The sequence below is a fragment of the Camellia sinensis genome, chromosome 2, assembly GCF_055761805.1.
Source record: "Camellia sinensis isolate YWXY chromosome 2, ASM5576180v1, whole genome shotgun sequence".
NCBI lineage: Eukaryota > Viridiplantae > Streptophyta > Magnoliopsida > Ericales > Theaceae > Camellia > Camellia sinensis.
In genome coordinates this window covers 43,616,906-43,641,256 of record NC_138962.1, presented here as the reverse complement: position 1 = coordinate 43,641,256, position 24,351 = coordinate 43,616,906, and the positions used below count along the sequence as shown (strand labels likewise).

Genomic DNA, 24,351 nt, shown 5'->3' with positions numbered 1-24,351 from the left:
ATCATTAATGTTGTAATTATTATTGTTGTCCCTTTGCAATTGTTGTAGTTAATTAGCTGAAATAACTAGTTTACTTATCATGGTTATCCTTGTTGTAATAGCATAGTTAGCTAGTTAGTTAGCCTTGCTTATTTATTCATTCGGTTTTGTAATAATTAGTTTAATTTGGACTTTTGGACTTTGATTCAAACCCTCCTTCGTGAAGGCCCAAACTTGTAATAATGTGTATGTCTTCCAACCCCACATATTTCTCCCTTTTATTTACTAGCTTATGTTGGTTAGTTTAGGGCATCATGTTTTATTTAGCATCTCTCATGCCTTGCATCCACTTATCTTGCATGCACCGAGGCTCGACACACCATTCTAATTTGCATTGTTAGTTAAACAATTCTTTGAATACGTTCTTAAACCGCATGTTGTCAAATTGATTCGTATGCCCTATTAGTAGCCGAGCCTAATAATTGCATATTGCATGTATTGCACTAGTCATATTGCATAGTTAGGATCAAGCATTTTTTCTAACTCTTTTGTTTGTTTTGGCTCGCTTCGGAGTACTAGGTGGGGATTTTATGTCTTAGCATCTTGCATCGAATGTTTGTGTTGCCATGTCCAAAGCATAAATACCATGAGGCTAATTGCTTAAATGATATAATTGTTTGAATGCCTATGGATGAAGGCTAGTTGCTTGACTTGGGATAGTTCGATTAATGTCCATTTTTAGCCCACATTTTCAAGTGGCAAATTCACAAACAATTTCAAAACAAAACATGAGATCAAGTGTCCCAAATCTTCCAAAGTAGTCTATACCGTGTGTGCGCATCACATAGTAATATAGCTAATAAATCAAAACAAGAACATATAATGTAAATAAAAATCACATCATAATTAGTAGAGGCCGATCTTTGATCAGGCAAATGGGGTGCTCAATTCATGACCTTCCCCTCTCGTACCTAAGTTCTCGAGCCGAGACACTTTGATGATGATGGACTAATGGCTTTTGGCACGAGTCTCGGGTTTTTTAAATTTCTCAAAAATATTTAGGTGGTGACTTTGTAATTTGGCAAAGCAGTCCATTTTTGGCATTTGATTCAAACATTGATTTTCCAAAAAGAATTGTCAGATTTAGACTTTTTTTGTGTTTTCACTATTTAACATTGCACTTGTGAAATCAAATTCAAAACCACAAGTGGAGTCCGAACTGTAGGGCTATTCGCCTTCCAAAAGGAGCGCAGAAAGTCGGGCTACACCTATGCGTCTGTTGTAGGCAATTTAATGCATGCTCTGGTTTGTACGTGACCTGGCATTGCATTTGCAATTGGGATGCTTGGCAGATACCAAATCAATCCAAGAATGGAGCATTGGAAGGCTACAAAGAAAATCATGAGGTACTTAAAGAGAACCAAGGACTACATGCTTACTTACAAGCATGTTGACTATCTTGAGATGGTTGGATATTCATACTCGAATTTTGTGAGTTGTCAAGATTCTAGAAAATCCACTTTAGGATATGTCTATCTACTAGCAGGCAGTGCTATTTCATGAAAGAGCACCAAAGAGACGATAATTGCATTCAACGATGGAAGCAGAGTTTATAACATGCTTTGAAGCAACATCACAGGCTATCTGGTTAAGGAATTTTATCACAGGGCTTCGAATTGCAGATTCAATTTCTAGGCCATCAAAGGTTTACTGTGATAATTCAGCTACGGTGTTCTTCTCTAACAATAACACAAGTGGCAACCAAAGCAAGCATATTGACATAAAGTATCTTATTGTTCGAGACCGTGTTAAGAAGCAAGAAGTCAACATTGAGCATATTAGTACCAATATGATGGTTGTAGATCTCATGACCAAAGGTCTTTCTGTAAAGGTGTTTTCAAAACACGGTGAGGGCATGAGACTGATTAGTTAGCTCCATAATTTTTCTAGTTGTTGTTTTGTTTTGTTTTATTTTGTCATGACATTTTAATTATTATTAGTGAAAATCATCATTTTGTGCACCTAAAGCATTTGCGATATTATCCAGTCCATTGGGACAAATAACTTATTAGAAGTTATTCATAAAGAATGGCACCACATAAAATTGAAAGCATCATACAATGTAATATATGGAAGGAAATACTCAATTGATAGAGTATAATAGCCATGATTCATGTACTATAACTCTAAGGTTTGGGTATTTTTATTTGATGGCCATAATCAGTTTGTTAGTTACTCGACAGTCAACAACGTATATTATATGTGCCAAATGGGAGAATGTAAGAATATCCATAAAGTGGCCCATATGCCACATGTTTGTTTTATATATATATATATATATTATATATATTTAATCAGTTTAATGGGTAATGGGTAACTATGGTGGTTTCATGGGAAGTTACAACATCCCCGATGGTGGGAAGTTATAAGGACTTACACTTGGATATGGGTCCAAGCCTATCTATATATATGTCTGTGATAGCTATCAAACATAAACGTTGTCACTACAAGAAATAACACATTTATTGACCACTTTTGCCAACCAAAAATTTTTTGGTCGCAAAAAAATCACATTTGGCTACTAGGAAAAAAATTGGTATGCAAAAGTTTATACTTTTACTGACTAAAGTAATTTAGTCGCTAAAAAGTGATTTTTCACGACTAATTTGAAATATTGGTCGCCAAAAATTTAGGCGGGAAAGTGAAACACTAGAAAGGAGACTAAAATCTTTTAGCGACTATTGCAATTTAGTCATAGATTTCAAAACGACATCGTTTTGCTTGTTAAATGCACAGAATCCAAATAGCTGACCAACACTGTTGTAGGGGAAAACAAACTCAAACCCTTATAATATTTCACAAAAACGCATCCAATCGATCCCACCCTCTCAGTCGCGCCACTCATCTCGCCTTTTTACCATCAACGCTGTCGTCCGCCGTCCTCGCCTCCCCACCGTCAGCGCCGCTGTTCGTCTTCGCCTTGCCACCATTATGTAGGTATATTTTTTCAAGCGTCTGTTTCTCTCTGTCTATTTCTCTCTTTCTTGCTTTTTCTCTTTGATTTTCCTTACTCCTTTTTCTCATACTCTTCTTGTTCTAAAGAGAGCATTTCAGTGGAAGGAGGAGCTCTGTAACTCTGTACAACTCATCGGCATCGTCGTTACACCTGTCCAAATCAAGCCCCTCAGCTCCAGTAAGGTTGTCACTTGGTCTCGCCTCTCCATCAAGAAATCCTCTACCGACACTGCCTGGTAAACATTTCTTCATTTTTTGTTGAAACCAACCCATTTGTAAAATTAATCAGTGTATGTAGGGTTTTCAGATTGTTTTGTTAGTGTTGTCTTGTTAATACCAAAATGGCATCATTAATGATTAGTGGGTATTTTGGCCCCAATTCCTGGGTTTGGGAATTTTGTTACAAGTAATCTATAATTACAACATAAAAATTTGTCAAAACCACCAAAAAAGTCACATTACTTTTGCATGAGATATGCCTGCACACTAATTACAGGGCTCCGGAATTCTTTCTTTCACTCGTTGATTCTCAAAAAAAAGATTCATGAGTTGCACCCAAGAGCATGCCTCCTTGTCGTTAATCTCATAATTGTACTACCTAAATGCTCTCTCTTGATGCTTGGTGGTGCATTCTCTTTCATGTCAAGTGTCATTGGCTTCTTGGGTGTTTTTTGAATCAAACTACTTTGTTCATTCTTCCTTGTAATTGTTGAATTCAATTCGGTAAGTGAGTTTTTCACTTCAACTGATCCTGAGTTTGGTCTCTACATCTCGGTGGCGTCTTCAGCAATAGCAGTGCTTAAAAGGAAATAACAAGACCAACCATTCATTGATGATAGATGTTGATATGTTCAATAATAAAATACAGAAAAAATCTATGATTAGAGCTCTTAATGAAGCTTTAAATACCTCCGTCAACAGCTAATTCAGTGAATTGAGATGACTGATCTTCCATCATTGAATTTGATTTCAAAACATTTTCACGCAGTTCTGCTGCTTCTCTGACCCTTTCTTCACTTTTGTGACCTCCAACCAACATCATGGTAATACTCCCTTCTTCTAAAGATTTGAAATCATCTAGTCTCAGATCAACTGAGCCAACTGGTTCATCTATACAAATGCTAGATTTCTCAACCTCAACTAATTCATTCTTAGAATATCTACAATCACTGGACTTCTTGGCCACAATCTTTTTCCTTCATCAAAACTTCATCAATTTTATAGATAGACTCATCTAAAACAAAACTGCCATTTGGTTCATTTTCTTTCGTCACACCGGTATAACATTATCCTCGCATGTAGAATTAGTTTCTGAGATTTCTGAACTTGATTTCATAACTTCTTCTCCTAAAAACAGATTGATATCTGAAATGTTGAAATCTGAAGTTGATTTCATAACTTCATCTCCTAAAAGCAGATTGGTATCTGAAATGCTGAAATCAAAACTATGTTGCGAGGCTACATAATCCATTGTCCCTGGAAAAAAAAAAATCATTAGCTGTGAAGATACAGCCAACAAAATTAAATCAAAGAGAATGATGAAAAGAATAATAAAATCCAATACTAGTTAAAAACCTTATATGTGTAAAGAAGTAGGAACTAACTGTAATATGCAGCACAATCATCATTTATTGCATGTTTTAATGTAGAAGCCTGGCTGAAGTTTTGTTGTTCTCCATCCTCACCAGCACACTGGACCATGACATTACATAATGCAAAGAACCATGCGCTTGATCAACCTCCTCGGCCATGCTCTTAGTTTCATTTCCACATAAAGGATTGTTTAATGCCAAACCACCAACGCCACTCACATCTTCTTGGCCACCGGTTGCGTGTTAGAAAATTTTTGTTCACTAAAAACATTTTCTCCAACATTGGAGCCATCTAAAACATCAATTGAAAGATTATCCACCATCCCACCTACAACCTTCTCCTTTGCTACATATTTATCCTCCCTGAAAGAATTGTCCAAAGAAGCAGGACCATCTTCTTGGCCACCAGTTCTTTGGCTGCCACTAAAAATTGTAGTCCATTTTTTCATTTACTTTTCTTTAGGTGTGAATACATTTTCATATAATCTACAAATCAAAATATTCATTGCTCCACTAAAAATCCAAAATACACAAGAAACCAATATTAATTCTCTTTCTTTCTTGTACTTAACCCCAGCAAGGTGAAGGATGGCTTAACAAGTGCAAGTTCAACAAACTTGAACAAACAGGGTATTTGCACTCTATAAAATTGGTCAGAAAGCAATTTGATGACAGATATGCCATATCATCTGAGGAGTTCACTAGTGAAGTGGTTAGGATTATATTGTCAAATTTCATTTATATTTGAGGAGTTTTCTCTTTTTTCTAAACAGTTTGTGTAAGTTACAGAATGTTGATTTTCACAGGTTGGAGCTAAATCACGTAATATTGGATATCTAAAAGGAAAAGTGCTTTCTTGGGTTGGGATTCCTACCTCGGTTGTCCTACCATTTGGAGTTTTCGAGAAAGTTCTTTCAGACGGTTTAAATCAGGTTTTTCTCATCTCAAAATCTTTCACATATCTCTATTGTAGTTTGTAATTTCACTCTTCATTCAGTAACTTCTAATGTTTCCATTTGGCATAGGATTTTTTTTTTTCCTTCCATTTATTTCTTAATAGTAGACACACCAACTAGGTGAATTTGCATTTGTTTTTATCCTAGATTGGCGGCCTTGTTTTAGATTGTTGTTCCAACCAAACACGTGTGAAAGAAAGAATCAGTCTGTTGCTAAGTAGTGACCATCCAAGGGATTTTTCTTAGAGAGGGCTTTCAGGTTATAATCTGAGAAACAAGAGAGATGTTACTGATCCAATCCTTTGTGAACTCTGTACTTAAAAAAATTTAAGGAAGAAAAAATAAAGAAAGGATCATGTTAGATGCATTAGCATTACTAAACAGATGTTGGCATCGTCTAAACTAAGGTTTAATTAGGGTACTTCTGCATGGGCAGAATTCACTTGTATAATGTTGCCCCATATTATTGATGCACTGAACTCTAACAATGCAAATATGACATTCATTACTACAAACTATGATGTCAACGTTTAAATTCTAGGTGACTTCAGTTGCATGGAAGGTTTTGTTCCCGATAGATGCTTACCATCCCTAAAACCTTTAAAAGGATAGGGTCAAGTATTCATTAACTGAACTTTTCTGTGCATAATATTTGGATAACCTTGCAAGGTCCATTCTGCAGCTCGAGTAATTTTGTTAAGTTGTTAGTATGGAAATCTTCTCTTGTTTCGATTTGGTGTGAGTGTGGTTTCTTTTACCTTAATTCTCTTTTTTAATTCTAATGGCATATTGCAACTTGTATTTAGTTGGCAGAAAGTTGTAGAGAAGTTACAACTACTGAAGAAAAACTTAGGAGAATGAGACTTCAGTGCCCTAAAGGAGTTGCGCAAGACAGTTTTAAAGGTTTCTGCACCATCCTAGTTGGTATGTTCTTTCTAGAAATGTTGTTAAGGACCTTTTTTTTTTTTTTTTGACATATAATTCTCAGAAATTTGCAACATTAGAGATGCCTGTGTTTCTTTGTTGAATTGGCAAAGAAGCATGTTGTTGTTAGTTCGGAGTGGCCTGATGCTGCTGTGTGTGCTGCTGCGAATTTTGGGGCACCAAAATCAGCATGAAAAAAAGCTCTGTAGCACCCAAAACAGCACCAAAATAAGCTCTGCAGCAACAACAATCAGCTGCAACAGCAACACTTAGTAGCTCTCCAGCAGCTTTGCTACACACAGCAACAACTAACAGTAACAGCAACTCCATTCTACAGCAGCATCAAGGTTAACTCCCTACTAGACATAGAATACACACTGTGTTGGCATTAGGATTCAACACTCCTATCCTAACCCAAAAAAAAAAAAAAACACTTAAAAAATAGCCTCAAACATCCTTTAATACAAAACCCCTGCTATACAATGAGCAGAGAATGCAGTCATAGAGGGAAGTGAGTGGGAATCATAAAACAAGACTTTTGTGTACACATCTCCACACAGTTAGCAGGGTGAAAAAGCCTAAACACATATACAAAGGGCTTTCCACCCTGCACATCCTTCACTCTAATCCTAATAAAACTTAAAATCATTTTAAGAGCCTATAAATCCAAAAAAACACACTAGATTTTATCTATGAATAAAAATTAGGGACCCACAACCATTTGGAGGTCCAGGAAACAAGTATCAAAAAAAAGAAAAGGAAAAAGAAAACAAGTGCAGGTATAAATCCCTCCAAGAAACAGACACTAGACCCTACTACAATAATGTGACACACAAGCGGTGAGAAATTAGCTACTATTTGCTATAACATGGCTTTCCAAGAACTACTATATATCCCAGAGGTTGCATCAGATACCATTATTCTTGTTAAGATCACAAGCAATTTCAACCAACAAACTCCAAAGAAAGCTTTATTCACAAGGACAACATTAGCTAATCATATCACACTTCCCACCTTGGGGCAACAGACCACTCATCAGAAGATGATCCATGAAATTATCCCTAAACCTTGAACATTTTCTTTGAACCATCTAATTTAGGTACCAAACCACAACAAGAACTAAATATTGAAGAAGAAAGAAAGGTAAAATGAGATAAAAAGAAAGGTAAAATGAGATAGAATATCAATTTTGAATTTTGAAATGCTGCATAAATGAGATAGAAAGAAAGGTAAAATTATCACTTTTGAGTAATAATTTTTAGCTGTGAAAGCTTGATTGTAGATTCTGCAGATTGGCTACTTCACACAAAAATTTGCCAACAAACTCACTTTTTAATTCATGGTATATGGGTGCCTTGATATTAAATAAAAATTCCCTTTTGTTTCTCTGTGTCAGGCTAATCAAGCTGGAACTGTAGTTGAGGTACTTGCAGAGGATGGGAAACCAGTTAGTGTGGACACGGTCTCTCTCTCTCAAATAAATTTCTTTCCTTGTTTCCATTTCTTTAATTATTCAATGCAGAGTCAATTGTTGTCTAAAACATTCCATTCATTTTTTGCAGCCTCTATTTACCATTGAGCCATGACGAATTAAGCCTCTATTTACCATTAACAAATTGCAAATAATAACAAAACATTGCTACTGGTGCATTGACATTGGTGTTACAGAAGGATATCGTCAATTTGTAAATAATTGTTGTAGTGTCCATATATTATTGGGTAATTTTCTTTGTGCTATTTATTTGATGTGTTTGAAAAATAATTACTTGCTGAGCTCACATACTTGCGGTTTGTTCAATTTTAGGTACCATTGGGTATTAGTAGTCATTGATCTATCGTTGATGATAGTGTACTATCTTGATTCATTTTGTCATGGTCAAATCGACTCAATTTGAAAATTGTAATTAACACGTAAGTTTATTGCTTTTGTACATTTCTTTGCAATAGAGCTATTCTAATGACAATGTACTAATCTTTGTTCTCTTTATAAAGTAGTCTTTGGATTTATGGAACAACTAAAGGAATGAATAGAAAGCCTACTTGGAAAGTTGTTGACATAATGATGATGATTCATCTTGAGTACAATAGTTATATGTAGTTTTCTAATAAAAATCATATTAATTATTTGTATGTAGTGCCCACAACAATCGACACACATGGAATGTGGATTTTGTGTAATGAGGTACGTGAAAGACCTTATTCGAGATCAAGGCATCCTAACCAAAACAAATGTAAGATCAATTCTAATGCCTTTTTACTAATTATTTATGAATGACCTTTCATTTAGTTGTTGGTCCTTAATGACCTCTTGTAGTTCAATGGGAAGACGACTTACATGGAACCGTACCATTGCATGTGGAGTGGATTAACTTCGCCCTAGAAAACATGTGATTATCTTCTATCTATAAGTATAAAAAGGAAGGGAAAAGTGAAACGATTTAGCTTCTATTTAACTTGATTAATGTCTTTTGTGTTTCATTGTTATTAATGGTTTCTATTTAGCTTCTATGTTGTGGATTAATTAATCTGATTAAATTTTTGAGCATGTTAATACTTTCATGTAATTGATGGCTTTCATCTCAAATAAAAGTTATAATTGCTCAATTTTGACATTCTTTTTCTTTTTCTTTTTCTTTTTCTTTTTCTTTGGTACAAATGGATGAACTTGTGCACGAAACTAAATTGTACAGGACTAATTAGCACTATAAGCATTTTTGGAAGGATTATATATTTTTGGATAAATGTGTATGGAAAATATTTCGATAGACTAGTAGTTATATTTTTGGATGGGTGTATATGAAAAATATTTGGGTACACTACTAGTTATATTTTTTGATAGATGTTCATAGATAAAAATTTAAAACATAATAACAAGTACTTGTCATGTTTTAAATTTTTATGCTAGTCAAGATGTGAATCAGAATTTTAATTGAAGGAATATGTACTTTAAAATTACTTGTGGATGGAAACTTATAATAATTGCTGACTTTTATTAAATTGGTTCGGGATTAGATGATTTATGTATTTGCTGAATGTTCATGATTTAGATACATTATTGGTATGAATGATTCTTTTTAATTACAAATTATATTGAATGGATTGGATGGAATATTTGTCTTCAATTACAGGTTTATTTTGTTGGATGTTGGTGACCAAATTGTGGTTTTGCCAACTAAAATGTTGGTAGGCAAAATGGTACATTTGGCAACTAAATAATTAGTCGGTAAAATTGTTAATTTTGGCAACCAAAGAGTTTGGTCGTGAATAGGTCTATTGCCGACTAAACTTTTAGTCGCGCAAACATTACTTTTGGCGACCAACATGTTTGGTTGCAGAATGTGACTTTTGGCAACTAATCTATTGGTCATGGATTGTGACTTTTAGCGACTAACATGTTTGGTCGTGGAATGTGACAATTGGTGACTAACATGCTTGGTCGGGAATATGTCACTTTTCGCGACTGAAATGTTTTAGCAACTAAATGGATTAGTCGCAGTAATGATATATTTAGCGACCAAAAATTTAGTCGGCAAATCCAACTTTTTCTCGACTAAAAAAAGTTTTGGTCGCGAATTACTTTTGCCGACCCTCAATTGGCGACCAAAGTGGCGACCAAAAAAATTGGTCGCGAATAACTTTTGCAGACTAAAAATGGACTTTTGCCGACCAAATTTTTAGTCGGCAAAGGTGCGATTTCCTGTAGTGTATTTTGTGAATAGAATGGGCTTGAAATTCTGTTCCTTCCACTTTTCCCATATTGTTCTGTAAAAGTGTTCTGTGAGTAGGTTTTGTTTATACATTTAAGATTTGATCATTCAAGTGTTAAGATTCAAAAGCTTGAATATCATGGCAGGAGGTATTTCTCTTTCTGAATTAAAATTATCTTAATTCTCACATTTCTTGCTTTGAAGAAGCGTTAACAGGCTTAGCCAAGGGGGTTGAGATTAAATTCATTTGAATTATTGGAAATAAAATTCAATTTCCAATGACATTGCTGCAAGGCAGACATCAGCAAGATACCAACAAGGGTTTTCGACTTTCTTCTCAAACAGAATTCTTACTTGCAGAAACACTTCTGGGCATGCACTCTGACGGCTGCTCTGATGCTGCACCTGTGATCTTCAATAGTTCCAGATTTCTCTACAAGAAATTATCTTGGTACGTTATTTTATTGGCACCTCTATCGTTATATTAGCTGGGTGTTTATACAGGAAGAGTTTCATCATAGTTGGTGCATTGTGTTTTGTAATTTATTTTTCGTGAATTGGTAACGATTGATCATCATGTAGCTTTTTGACTCCCAATCCACCAAAAAGAAAAAGAAAAAAGATGTTAATGTAGCTTTTGCTTGTTGCTGAGCGTTGTAGCTTGCTGTAGTCTTCTTGTTGATGATCAAAACTTGTCTCTGTACTTTTTTGGTGAGTTGTGTGATTAGGACTGGACATTTTCTATGGCAACTTTTTTCAGAGATACAAGTTCCCATTTGGCGATTTTTTATGAATAGTGTATTTTCTAACAAAGAAATCTAAATGCTTTCACTAGAATTGGTCCTCACATGATTAGTACCACTACGTTTACTAAATTTGTTCAGTCCAAATGAGATGAGTTTTTAAAAACCGGTCAGTGTCTCATTTGGGCTGAACAAATTTGGTGTGGATGAATTATTCATCGTTTTTGCATATGTAGTGGTATCTCCACTTCCTGCTTTTAATTGGTTGCATTTTGACTGAGTTAATTTTGCTCCTTCAATGTCTTCTGTATTTTGATGGGAAGATGGATGAGACATGGGAGATCCTGTCCAGCATTAATTAGGATGTCTAAATTTTAGAATCATTAATCAAGTTGTAATTTGTTTACATTGAATTTTACAATTAATTTCCGATCATTGAACATGTTGGGGGTCAACCGGCAATTGAAGAAGCCAATGGCAGAATCTGAGCAAACCACCCAGTAGACTGAATTAGAATTTTTGTATTTATTAATTGAGAGAGCAAGTGGCTGTGGAGTTCGCAAGTGTTATTTTCATTAAATTATTTGCTTTTGAACTCAATCAAGCAGAATCAAATGCCCACTTGCTGCCACTATATTAATCTTTCAAAAGGAAAATTGAATTTTTAAGGCAACTTTTAAAAGCCAAAATAGGTATTTATTGGCTACTGTAATAGTCTAGTAATGCTATATCCTATTAATTTTAGACCTTCAAAACCAACATCCAATGACATGGCAAGTACTCATTGAATAATTTTTATGTTTCAGTGGAGTTTTCAAATGATGAAACTTATGACATATCACTATTTTATTTCAAGCTGAACATGTCTGACGATTTGAACTCTCCATATTATTATCTAATATAAATTGGTACAACACTGGTCATGTTAGTTTACTTGTTTTCATTTTCTAAATCTAAGCTGAATATGACAGTTAAGTTGATTTCAACATGAGCATCAAAGCACTTCTTAATAAGCCATCATGCTCTCTTTTGTCTATTTTTTATACCATCTTAATGAAGCAAAACAGCAGTACCTGGTAATGAGCTTCGACATCTCTCTCTTATACAGTAGTTTTTTTGGGTGAATTGAGAGGAACTTTTGTTACAGTCATGTTCAGAACAAGCTTTGGTCGGTGTTTGATGCGACCTATTTAGCACTTTCTCCACAAAATTTTCTATTTTGAGATGATGAAAGAAAGAAAAGAGAACATGGGGAAGGACTACACCCCACCCATCCCTCTTATCTATCTTTACAGGGTGGTCTTCTCTACAGGGGAAAATTCTAATTGGAGCAAATACATGTGGTGTCTTCAATTCATATATATATATATATATGCCCACCCAAATCATATGACTGCCCCACACAAATTTTAATATAATTTTCTTAACACTGGATCTTCTACTCTACAATTTTTTTCCATGTCTCAAGATTCTTCTATTAGGACATAGGTGTGGGGATATATTTTCTGAGTACCAACACGTGGCAAGGTGACGCCGACGTGTCAGCCAAGGTGTCACGTGTCCTGGTCGTGACGCCGAGGTGATCTCGGCAAGGCCGAGGTTATCTCCGAAGATATCGGAATCCGAGATAAGTGGATAAGGGACAAGAGTCCTAGAATGAAAAGGGAACTCAACCTGGATAAGGGACAAGAGTCCTAGAATAAGAGAAGACTTCAGTTTGTATTAAGATAAGACTCTTAGAGAGTTTATCCTAATCCCACTAGGAGTCCCAGATTAGCAATAATCCTAAGTCCATTAGGGCCAGGCTCCGATTGGGGCTAGGATTGTATTGGCTATAAAAGAGAGGCACCCCCATGGGTTTAAGGTATGTTTTTGATACTCAAGCTTGTGAGTTTAGTACTTGATTTATCTTTGAGAGATATACTGACTTGATCGTCGGAGTGCCCCCGGGTGGTCGAAACCACCACGGGATTCTTATATTTCTGTTGCAGGTCAGTCAGGTGCCATCTATTCTGCCAGTGCTCTCCAGTTGGTTACTAAGCAGGCATTGTGGTCGGAAAATCAGTGTGGTCGGAAAATCACCCACACAATTTGGCGTCGTCTGTGGGAAAGAAAGAAGAATAGATGGCCAATGACAGACAGAAGGATCAGACTGGAGACAACGCTCTTGCCGGGAATAGGAGATCTATCAACCTCGACGTTGAAGGGGACAATAGCAACACAGAAACTTGTGGCCAGAGTCACGGAGTGAAAGAAGCCGGCCAGGAAGGTAACGCACCAAAGACAACAGATCAAAGCAACGAAGATGACCTCTAGGTATGGAAGGATAGATACCTGCGGAGGAACGAAGACCCTTCCAGAAGGGATGCAAAGACAGGGGGCATGAGCGCTCCCAAGGAAATAACATTCAAGTATAGAAGAACTCAACCTAAGTGAGCAGATCCAAGATTCCAGAAGATAAGATCTCGGCACCTGAGTCCGAGAAGAGAAGAGCACAATGAGCAGATCTCAGATCCCAGAAAATAAAAAGAAAACACACAAGATCAGACTAAAGTTTGCCAGAATTGAGAAGTATACTAGGGCCGAGGAGGACATGCCGGGAACAAAGACGTCGGAACAAGAAAAGAGAAACGGCTCGCCGATGCGAGGCCGAAAAATCAAACTCAGGTTGGAGCCAAGAAAGATCAATAGAGAAACCAAGGCCAACAACCTCGGCTTGAATTCAACCTTGGCGACAAGGTCGAAGCCACATGTATGATGAGAACCCAAGTGGATTTTAAGTTCACACTGGGGGCGCAAAGAAGAAGAATGCGTTTATCACCTGTTGAAATTTGTGGACAATTTACAAGTTGGTTAAACCGAAAAGTATTGCTTAACACTTGTTGAAATTTGTAGCAATTTACAAGTTGAAGTTACGCTGAGATAGTTCCTTATCTTCACTTGTTGAAATTTGTAGCAATTTACAAGTTGAAGTTAAGCCGAAATGGTTCCTTATCTTCACTTGTTGAAATTTGTAGCAATTTACAAGTTGAAGTTAAGCCGAGATGGTTCCTTATCTTCACTTGTTGAAATTTGTAGCAATTTACAAGTTGAAGTTAAGCTGAGATGGTTCCTTATCTTCACTTGTTGAAATTTGTAGCAATTTGCAAGTTGAAGTTAAGCTGAGATGGTTCCTTATCTTCACTTGTTGAAATTTGTAGCAATTTACAAGTTGAAGTTAAGCCGAGGTGGTTCCTTATCTTCACTTATTGAAATTTGCAATTTACAAGTTGAAGTTAAGCCAAGATAATGTTTAACCAAAGTTAAACCGAGATGATGCTTAACCGAAGTTAGGCCGAGATGATACTTAACCGAAGTTAAACCGAGATGATGCTTAACCGAAGTTAGGCCGAGATGATACTTAACCAAAGTTAAGCCCAGATGATGCTTAACCGAAGTTAAGCCCAGATGATGTTTAAACCGAAGTTAAGCCAAGATTACTGTTTTTCTTCGCCTGTTTAAATTCGTAGCAATTTACGAGTTGAACCGAGGTTATTGTTTAAACACTTGTAGCAATCTACAGGTTGGTTAAACCAAAGAAGATGCTTAACACTTGTTGAAATTTGTAGCAATTTACAAGATAACGTTAAGCCGACATATGATCATCTGTTGAAATTTGCAGCAATTTATAGGTTGAAGAAATAGCTAAGTATGTTGTTTAAACACTTGTTGAAATTCGTAGCAATTTACAAATAGATTATTGTTTAACACTTGTTATGTTAATCCTTGTTGATCCCTGTTACAGTATATGTTAATCCTTGTTGAAATTTGTAGTAATTTACAAGTAGGCTAGACCGAGATCACCGTTTAAACACTTGTTGAAACTTGAGAAAAAGTTTGCAAAGTTAACATTGAGTAGTATATGTTTCGCACTTGTTAGAATTTATGAAAAGTTTACAGATCAGTATCTTGCCGAAGTAAAAGTTTTGTAGCTATTATACCCGAGGTATGTAACCCCGAGAAGATTGCACAAAGGAGGCAAAGTATGAAAGGATGCAAAATATTCTAAGTATAGAATCATGCAAGAGCAGTTAGAAGAAGATCAAGACAGAATTCATGGTGATTGACACGCCCTTACCATACAATATCATCTTGGGAAGGCCATGGTTGCATACAATGGGGGCAGTTCCCTCAACGTTGCATCAACTACTGCGGTTCCTAACAGAACATGGGATTGAAGAAGTCAGAGGGGATCAACTATAGGTGGAGAATTCCTCCATGGCAGCAATGAAATCCACCTGCAGCATTCGAAAATCGGAGAAGGCAGAGATTGAAGACGAGGACATGAAGGTCCTAGATGATGTCGGCATGAAACCAGCCGAGAAGAGTGAAGAAGCACTAAAGAAAGCCTCGTCCAGGAGGATGATCAAGAACGCTTCTTTCTTATCGGCTCAGGCTTAGCCGAAGAAGAAGAAAGGGAATTTGAAGCTTTTTTTAAAAGCAAACATTGAGGTATTTGCTTGGACACCCTACAAAATGCTTGGCATTGACCCCGAGGTCACTTGCCACCAACTGAACGTCGACTGGTCGGCCAAACCTGTAAATCCAACGAGCAAAATGACCGACGGTGATGCACGTCGAAGCAATAGAAGTAGACAGACTTCTGGAGCTCAGGGCCATCCGAGAAGTCAATTACCCGACATGGCTATCAAATACAGTGGAAGAAGGAATGATAATCAAGGAGCAAGGAATGTTAACATCGGCCAACAGCAGACATTTTTCAGAAGCAAAAAAGGTTGCATATGCAAAGAAAACAAAAGTACAAAGATGAAGACCCTAAGAACTAGGGACTAAGGCAAGGACGTCGGACTAATCTACTTCAAACGGTTGACGATGGTTCAACATTAGCAATCAGCTGGAAGAGCTTCTCTACCATGAACTCGACAACAATTTCAAGAAGAGACGTAAAACTATGCAGAAAACAGAAACGAAGGCAAGAATCTGGAAATACAACAAGAAAAACAAGAAGAGAAAAATCAAAGTCAAGAAGATGACAAAGTTGAAGAATAAAGCCAAGTACATAGGCACTAAGTAAATATGTGAAGAACAAAAAAAAGTAATGACCCAGACACGATGCTAGCAACAGAAAGCGGATATGCCAAGAACAGTACCAGGCATTCAAACAATTCAAAACTTGAAGACAGACGAAAATAGAAGGCAACAGATGGCAAATAAACAGATTCAAAGTAGATCAGAAGAGTTATGAAAGATTAAGCTTAAATAGCAAGTAAAAGAGTTTATAAACCTACCAAGTGAAATGAACGCCGATATGAAAATCGCCGGAGTCAAATAGATGACTGGAAATCGGGAACTCACTAGAGAGTGTGAGTGGAGCAGTTGCAAAGCTCTTGGAGTTTACGAATTAATGAAACCAGAACGTCGGCAAGGAAGTGTGATTTCAAGCAGTTTGGAAGGCATGAATCTTGATACTTGACACAGGTGGACAGTAAGGTCCAGGGAACTTTGAGGTCGGCAAGTTTGATCTCGGACAGAGGGGCACAGATGAACGAACAGTGTAGGTTCCATCACCTCAGAATACCGAGGTAATAGAACCTAGGGGGCAGTTGTGGGGATATATTTTCTGAGTACCAACACGTAGCAAGGTGATGCCGACGTGTCAGCCGAGGTGCCACGTGTCCTAGTCGTGACGCCGAGGTGATCTCGACAAGGCCGAGGTTATCTCCGAAGATATCAGAATCTGAGATAAGTGGATAAGGGACAAGAGTCCTAGAATGAAAAGGGAACTCAACCTGGATAAGGAACAAGAGTCCTAGAATAAGAGAAGACTCCAGTTTGTATTAAGATAAGACTCTTAGAGAGTTTATCCTAATCCCACTAGGAGTCCCAGATTAGCAGTAATCCTAAGTCCATTAGGGCCAGGCTCCTCTTGGGACTAAGATTGTATTGGCTATAAAAGAGAGGCACCCCCATGGGTTTAAGGTATGTTTTTGATACTCAAGCTTGTGAGTTAATTACTTGATTTATCTTTGAGAGATATACTGACTTGATCGTCGGAGTGCCCCCGGGTGGTCGAAACCACCGCAGGATTCTTATATTTCTATTACAGGTCAGTCAGGTGCTATCTATTCTGTTAGTGCTCTCCAGCTGGTTACTAAGCGGGCAATGTGGTCAGAAAATCACCCACACAATAGGTAAGGAAATAAAAGAATTTGAAAAATACCATATTTTCTAACCTACAATCTTTTTGTTTCAAAATATTCATGTTAAATAATGTCTCGAGATTCCTATATTAAGGACAGAAAAAAAGAGGTCAAGTTTTAATATGGCATCGCTATGCCTATGTAGTATTCGAAAGTTCCCTAATGTAATGGGTTGTTTCTCATTTCTTTGCTTATTGAACTTTTACTTCCTAAGAAGGTGTCAATGTCATTATCATTTGTACATGAGTTTTCTTTGAAAAAATTATAAATTAATTGAAGAACTTAAAGTAATTGTAAATATATAAAACTGTAAATGAAAACTATGTCCTTATTTGTATTAGAGCATAAACCCGACTTACACTTCGATAATGTTACAATTATTTTATTTGTTTTTACTAATTTGTAATTTTATTTTATTTTTTTATTTTAATAATAGGGCCAAAAGAAAAAATAATAAATAATAAAAAAAAGATATAATAAATTAAACTAAAATAAATAATGTAAATGAATGATATTGAGAGAAATGGTCCCATTGCTATGAGAGGGGAACGAATATTTGTAAGCTAAAGCATATATATATATACTATAATTAATGAGTTACACAACTTTAACAGACTCTGGAAACAAAATTAAAATAGAAAAAAGAATATGGAACATATGACATTAGAAACTAAAATGTGATTGGATCTTTGTAAAATAATTTTAAAAAATATATATATATATATATATATATCAGTGGAACCACAATGGTCCCCTGTCAAACAGAGAAAACAAAAATCAAATAATTAAAGGTTCTTTAAATAAATAAATAAATAAAAACCCTTTGTTAACTGAGCTTTTGCTGTTAAATTTGCTACTAAATTTGGGGTGTGTTGGCTTCACATGTCAACTAATTTTCACTGTGCATAAATATGCCGAAAAAAGGGGGAAGAGGGGAGGTATCCTATGAAGACAGACCTATCCTCATTAAGGTGTTCCATTTGGACAAGCTGGCATTTTGTGGAATCTCTAAAGTCCAACCATTTGGGAGGAAGGAATACATGTGGGTTTGACCCACTAACCATAAACCTCAACAAAGCTAGCCCAATATGAGAAAGGGGCCCAATTAAAAGGCCCCATCATCGGCCAATCATAGTTAGGTTTTTTTTTTTTTTTTTTTTTTTTTCATTCCTTTTGCCTTTTTTATTCTCTTTATGGAAAAAAAAGTTTTTATGTTATGACGATATCATGTCATTACTATTACTTATGTAGTTTTATTATTGATTGGTGATAATAACATAATATTGTTGCTATATTGAATTTCTACATGTACAATAGACAACTAACTATAAATGTCATCAAACTAATTACCAATTACATAGAGCAACCCCTCCTGCGGCGAAACAGCAACACAAAGATGCAACCCATCCTGCGCCGAAACAGCAACACAAAGATGCAAGGCTACAAACAAACAAAAACATACATAAATTATCATGATAAATTATACTTTTTGCCTCCTTAATTTGACCAAGATTTTCTTTTAAATCTTTGTAGTTTTAATTTGAATAATTTAATATTTACACTTTAAATTTAGTTTTAATTTGTTTATTTTATCCAAATTTTCGTTTTTAATATTTTCTATATATTTAACTCGAGATTGACAAGTGTCTTAAAATCATTAATTTTAAGTTTCAATTTGAATAGGAGAACAAATTGAAAGTAGGCTTAAGTTATAGAGACCAAATTATTCAGTTTAAAAATATAAGATTTAAAGCGAAATTTAAATCAAATTATAGAAATTAAATATGTAATTTATCCCAAATATATAAAATATATATCTATTCTATTATTAAAAGCCAACATCAATTTTGGTGTCATGAAGCCATTCTTAAAAACTTTTCGCATTTTTTTCTAAAATGACCTTGATTAGGGGTAAAATTATAAATTAAAACACCAATTCCACTTCCCACTTCCCACTTTCCATTCTCCACGTCTAGAGCAGTTACAAAAGTTCTGAAACTTCATTGTACCTTCACTGTATTTTGCATGTTTTCTTAACTTTCGCAGGTATATTTCCTGGACTATGCTTTCCAGGTATATCTTCACTGCACTATTATTTGCCCTGTTTCTTTCTTTCTCTCTCTCTTTTTTTTTTTTTTTGATTGCTATTCTGCTCTAGCATCAGTGGTTGCATGTTCATATCATTTTATGCATTCCACCCCAGTTAGGTTTATGGCCATTATCACTATTCCTTATTTACTTTTTTGTCATAACTCATATATATATGAGTTGTGATCTGCATCTGTTTAAAAATTCAAAGAATAAGAATTTTAGCACCGTAATTCAATCAAGGGTTTTATTTATGATGAGCATGTGACTTTCTCATTGCTTGGTTTTATTTACTTTTTTTTGTCATAACTCATATATATTTGAGTTGTGATCTGCATTTGTAAAAAAATTCAAAGAATAAGAATTTTTTATTCTCATTTTCTTCAAAAGCACCGTAAGTATTAAATTTAGAATATAATATTTATAATTATTTTCTAAATTATTTATTTTATCATTTATTTTATTTATATATTTAAATTTAAATTACACAAGCATTACACAGAGGATTGCTAGGTTCTAACATATATACTGTACTGTTGCTTTTATGGAACATCAAACTACAGACATAATAATAATAATAATAATCATAATAATAATAATAATAATAAACGATAATAATAATAATAATATTAAAATTCATTATGCTTTCGCATATTTTGGTTTGTTTATTTGTTTGCATTATCACAAATGTTCGCAATTTTTGTCTCAAATGTTCGCAATTTTTTAGACATAATAAGCTTTTGTTTGTTTGTTTGTGTAGAAATTCAATATTTAAAATTTTTGATTTTCTCTATGTTTTTTATTTAATTTTTTTTTTTGCATTTTTATTATTTTATTTTTTATATTAATAGTTTACTATGTTTTTTATTTGTATATATCAAATCTTTTTTTATTGTAAGTGTTCCAAGAGTATGGGTTTGTATTTTGATATTTTGTGTGTACACTCTTAAGTATTCATTTTATTTTATTCATTAAAAAAAAAATCATTATGTTATTAGTTTCTTTATTTTATTTTTTATATTAATATTAATAGTTTATCATTATTTTTATTTGTGTATATAAAATCTTTTTTTATTGTAAGTGTTCCAAGAGTATGGGTTTGTATTTTGATATTTTGTGTATACACTGGTAAGTATACATTTTATTTCGTGTTTTTTTGGGTTTTTTTTTGTAGCAAAAATTGTGATTTTTTTTTTTCTTCTTAATTTTATGTGTGTGTTTTTAAAAAAACAATTCAACAATCTTAAAATCTGTTATTTTTTAAAAAAATAACAGTATTAAAATTAAAATTTATTTTAAAAAAAACAGTTTTTTTTCTTTTTTATTTTTTTATTTTTTATATTAATAGTTTATCATTATTTTTATTTGTATATATCAAATCTTTTTTTATTCTAAGTGTTCCAAGAGTATGAGTTTGTATTTTGATATTTTGTGTGTATACTGTTAAGTATACATTTTATTTTCTTCATTAAAAAACAAAATAAAAAGTTTCATTATGTTATTAGTTTCCTTGGGGAAAAAAATATTCTGTATATACAATTCAGTTTTCTGTTAGTTCAGAAATTGTGATTTGTTTTTTTTTTTTTTAGTACAAAAAATTGTGATTTTTTTTTTTTTTTTGGTTTTTTGTTTTCTTAATTTTATGTGTGTGTTTTTAAAAAAAACACTTCAGCATTCTTAAAATCTGTTTTTTTTTATAAAAATAACAGTATTAAAATTTATTTTAATTTATTTATTTTTTTTGCATTTTTATTATTTTATTTTTTATATTAATAGGTTACTATTATTTTTATTTGTATATATCAAATCTTCTTTTATTGTATGTGTTCCAAGAGTATGGGTTTGTATTTTGATATTTTGTGTGTATACTGTTAAGTATACATTTTATTTTATTCATTAAAAAACAAAATAAAAAGTTTCATTATGTTATTAGTTTCCTTGGGGAAAAAAATAAACTATTACTTTTCTTAGTTTATATCAAATCTATTTCACTGTAATTGTTATTTTTCTTTATGTAAATCAAATCTTTTTTTATTGTAAATATCCTCTTTTTTCCTTTTTCTGGCTACTATAAGTATTGTAAAAGTATTATGTTTGGGTTAAGCTTTTCATTTTATATGTATATTATTAGAAAAAATAATATCAAAATAATATTACAATTTTAAACGAGTTTGCACACGCATCGCGTGTGCCCGGCCGCTAGTGATAATTAAAAGTGAATGAATTAAAGTGAAATTTTAATAGAGTATAGAGATATTAAGTATGATTCATCTAAAAAATAATTTATTATCTATCTCCTCATCATCTTCTTCTTCTTCTTCTTCTTCTTCTTCTTCTTTTTTTCTTTTTCTTTTTTTATATTAGATAATGTAAATTGTTAAAATGACTAGTTAAAATAAATTAGTGAAGAATAAAGAATTGTATGGGCATACCATGTTGCAAGGATACAAGCTTCCTTTGTTTCTGGGTCCATGTTCGGTGGTGCCTTCCCTGGGGACCCCCATAATTTGATTTATATTAGAAAATATTATGGGGACAAAGTGTTAAAAAAAATAAAAATGTCAATCAATTCTGTTTTTGCATCAATTGGAAATAATTGAAAAACTCAATGGATCATACAGCAATATCTGAAATTTGATTTTCACTCATAGGGACATTAATAATGAAGAAGAGGGTTTTATATATAAATATTTTATAATGAAACTTAATGAGAGAAAATTGAGTGGAAGAAAATTTATCATTATTGTAAAGAAAATTTTTAATTGAGAGAGAAAAATTCCAAACACGTATAAGAGGAATTAAGGTTCATAAGAAGCACTAAAATAGAACGATTATGCTACGTAGCTCGAAATTTTCGAGCTCGAATTTGGCTCGAAATAAAAACGACGTCGTTTTGGAATGGTAGTTTCATTTTACGAGAGGGATATTTAATGAAAATTATCTTACCGGTAAGACAATTTTCATATATCTTAACGGTAAGAGAATCCAAAACGACATCGTTTTGGGTTTCGAGCCAATTCGAGCCAACTATTTTCGAGCTACCAAACATTTTCTAAAATCGAATTTGAGTGGTAGTTTGAATGGGAAAAGTGTAAACAAAAATTTTCCTTTTTGCGTGGTCACCACGTGAACGCTTGTCCATTTTTAAACAATGAGTGATGGAAAGAATATATTAAAACAACATATTTGAGAATTTAATTATTACAATTAGAATATAAGAGGGTGAAAAGCATATTTTACCCCTTGTTAAATTAACATCTATTCTTTTAAAAACAGCGACAACAACAACTTTGCAACCAGCATGGAGTACCTTGGTCAACTTGGTCAAGACTAGATTTCTCAGGTCCACTCTTCTCTGCAGCACAAAACCCAAAACAAAAAATAAGAAAAAAGAAAGAAAAAAGAGAGACAAAGAATAGGGAGAAGAGTGAGATGCATGGGGTACCTGTAGCTGGGGTACCCTTAGCAGGGTCAGGGTCAGGGTTATCACTCTTGAAGTTACTCATCTTTGCCACACAATCCAAAACAAAGAAGAAGAAATAGAGAACTGATTGATTATTGAAAGATTGGGGCTTAGTAGAGTACTGAGGTAGGATGTGTTTGAGTCTTTTTATATACCTCAAGGAAGTTTGGAGTACTTTGGAGGAAAGGGAAGCGAGAGAGCAAGTGCTCTAAGAATAAAGGTGATCTCAAGGCATAATGCACATTTTCTAATAGATTGAGATAGTGACGTATGTTTGGGTCACCATTCTCATATCATCTTATATGATGTCTTCGAATCAATAAAAGTGACTTGATGAAATGATTAGATAATGTGAGAAAGTCACTTATATTTATTTTCTTTTACTCAATCTCATTTAACACAAATATTATACATCATATATTACATTAATACTTTGAAATTAGAGTTATTAAATGAACAAAGCTATTAGAACTCAATTTGTGTTTGATTATTTAAAAGCTTGTTCGAAATCGGCTCGATATGTAAATTAGTCAAGTTAAAAGTTCATTTAATTTTCAATTCAAATTTGAACAACCTGCTACTCAACTTGATAAATTTACATACAGTTAAAATATTAAGCTATTCAAACTCGACTGGTGTTTAGCTCATTAAAGACTCAATTAAAATCAACTTGTTATATAACTACAAGTCATTTCCAGCCCTATCCAAAACAGAGCACTACTTTCACTTGTCTATGCCAAAATGATTAATTAAAAGAATTAAAATATTAGGTTCTGGAAATTGGTTAGTTCTAGAGACAACTAGATAGAGCTTTGTTATGTTACAACATATGTGGAAGAATAAGAGGGGATATATTCCACACACACCACTGCATTGGTTCAAATTGGAATTTTCTTTTGGAAACTAGTAATAATATATAATATAATATTGTTATGTTCTTTAAGAATAGTATCGAACTGTACTAGTGATTAACAGATGAGCAAACCAACCCCACCATCTTGTTCCTCCCTCAAAATTGTGCATAACCCTTTTTGTTTGGACTGGATTAGATAATATTAACATTTTTATAATTGTTAATCTTAAATTATCAGTTTCTTTGAATTGTGTACCATAATCATCTAAAATTATGATGAGAGATTGACAAAAATCTATCAATTTTCTAATTTAGCCATTTACTCTAAACTTCTTCTTAAATCTCTTACTTTGTAAAAATTTTAAATATTTTATGGTTGATATTCATTTCAAGTGTAGTTCTTGATATATAAAAATTGTACTTGGACAATATATTATTTTTTCGAGATAAATTTCTTTATAAATTTTCTAAGTTCCTTTATTCCCTTAAGAGGCAATAATCCCTTGTATAGAGATACATACCCAAGTAAACTATTAGTCTGAATCCTAATTTTTTATAGTTAACTATTAAATTATATATTTTATTAGATTATTAAACAAATCACTAAGTAATCTCTCTCAAAGAATCCAAGATTAAAATAAATAAGATAGGTATGGAACTAGTGGCATTACTTTGACACAAAAGCAACACGTTTTTCCTGCCCGACACGCCACAATTGCGTTTGTTTATTTATGTAATAAAAATTAGGAGAAATTTTATAATAATTAAAATTGTAATAATTAAAATTTTATGTAATAAATTATGTCAATATTAATAATTAAAATTGTAATT

General features: G+C 33.7%; 2 long non-coding RNA genes across 13 annotated transcripts; one reads left to right on the top strand and one right to left on the bottom strand.

Moving 5' to 3' along the window:
* Window positions 1-2,586: 2,586 nt before the first annotated feature.
* Window positions 2,587-22,945, bottom strand: LOC145820002 (uncharacterized). 3 transcript variants are annotated; one of them, XR_014360865.1, is made up of 6 exons: window positions 22,650-22,939; window positions 22,515-22,559; window positions 21,637-21,694; window positions 18,467-18,556; window positions 3,904-4,470; window positions 2,587-3,792 (listed from the first exon to the last, which is right to left on the bottom strand). It is a non-coding gene; the product is annotated as an uncharacterized LOC145820002 (long non-coding RNA). The 3 variants fall into 3 exon arrangements; XR_014360864.1 differs by lacking the exon at window positions 2,587-3,792 and having other exon boundaries at window positions 3,797-4,470; XR_014360866.1 differs by lacking the exons at window positions 2,587-3,792; window positions 3,904-4,470 and having other exon boundaries at window positions 18,350-18,556; window positions 22,445-22,559; window positions 22,650-22,945.
* On the top strand, window positions 2,833-10,963 carry LOC114312987 (uncharacterized). Of its 10 annotated transcripts, none has more exons than XR_014360876.1 (10): window positions 2,839-2,976; window positions 3,082-3,230; window positions 5,164-5,298; window positions 5,393-5,518; window positions 6,349-6,466; window positions 7,863-7,928; window positions 8,029-8,185; window positions 8,271-8,377; window positions 8,602-8,697; window positions 10,534-10,963. It is a non-coding gene; the product is annotated as an uncharacterized LOC114312987 (long non-coding RNA). The 10 variants fall into 10 exon arrangements; XR_014360875.1 differs by having other exon boundaries at window positions 8,781-10,963; XR_014360871.1 differs by having other exon boundaries at window positions 8,602-10,963.
* Window positions 22,946-24,351: the final 1,406 nt, after the last annotated feature.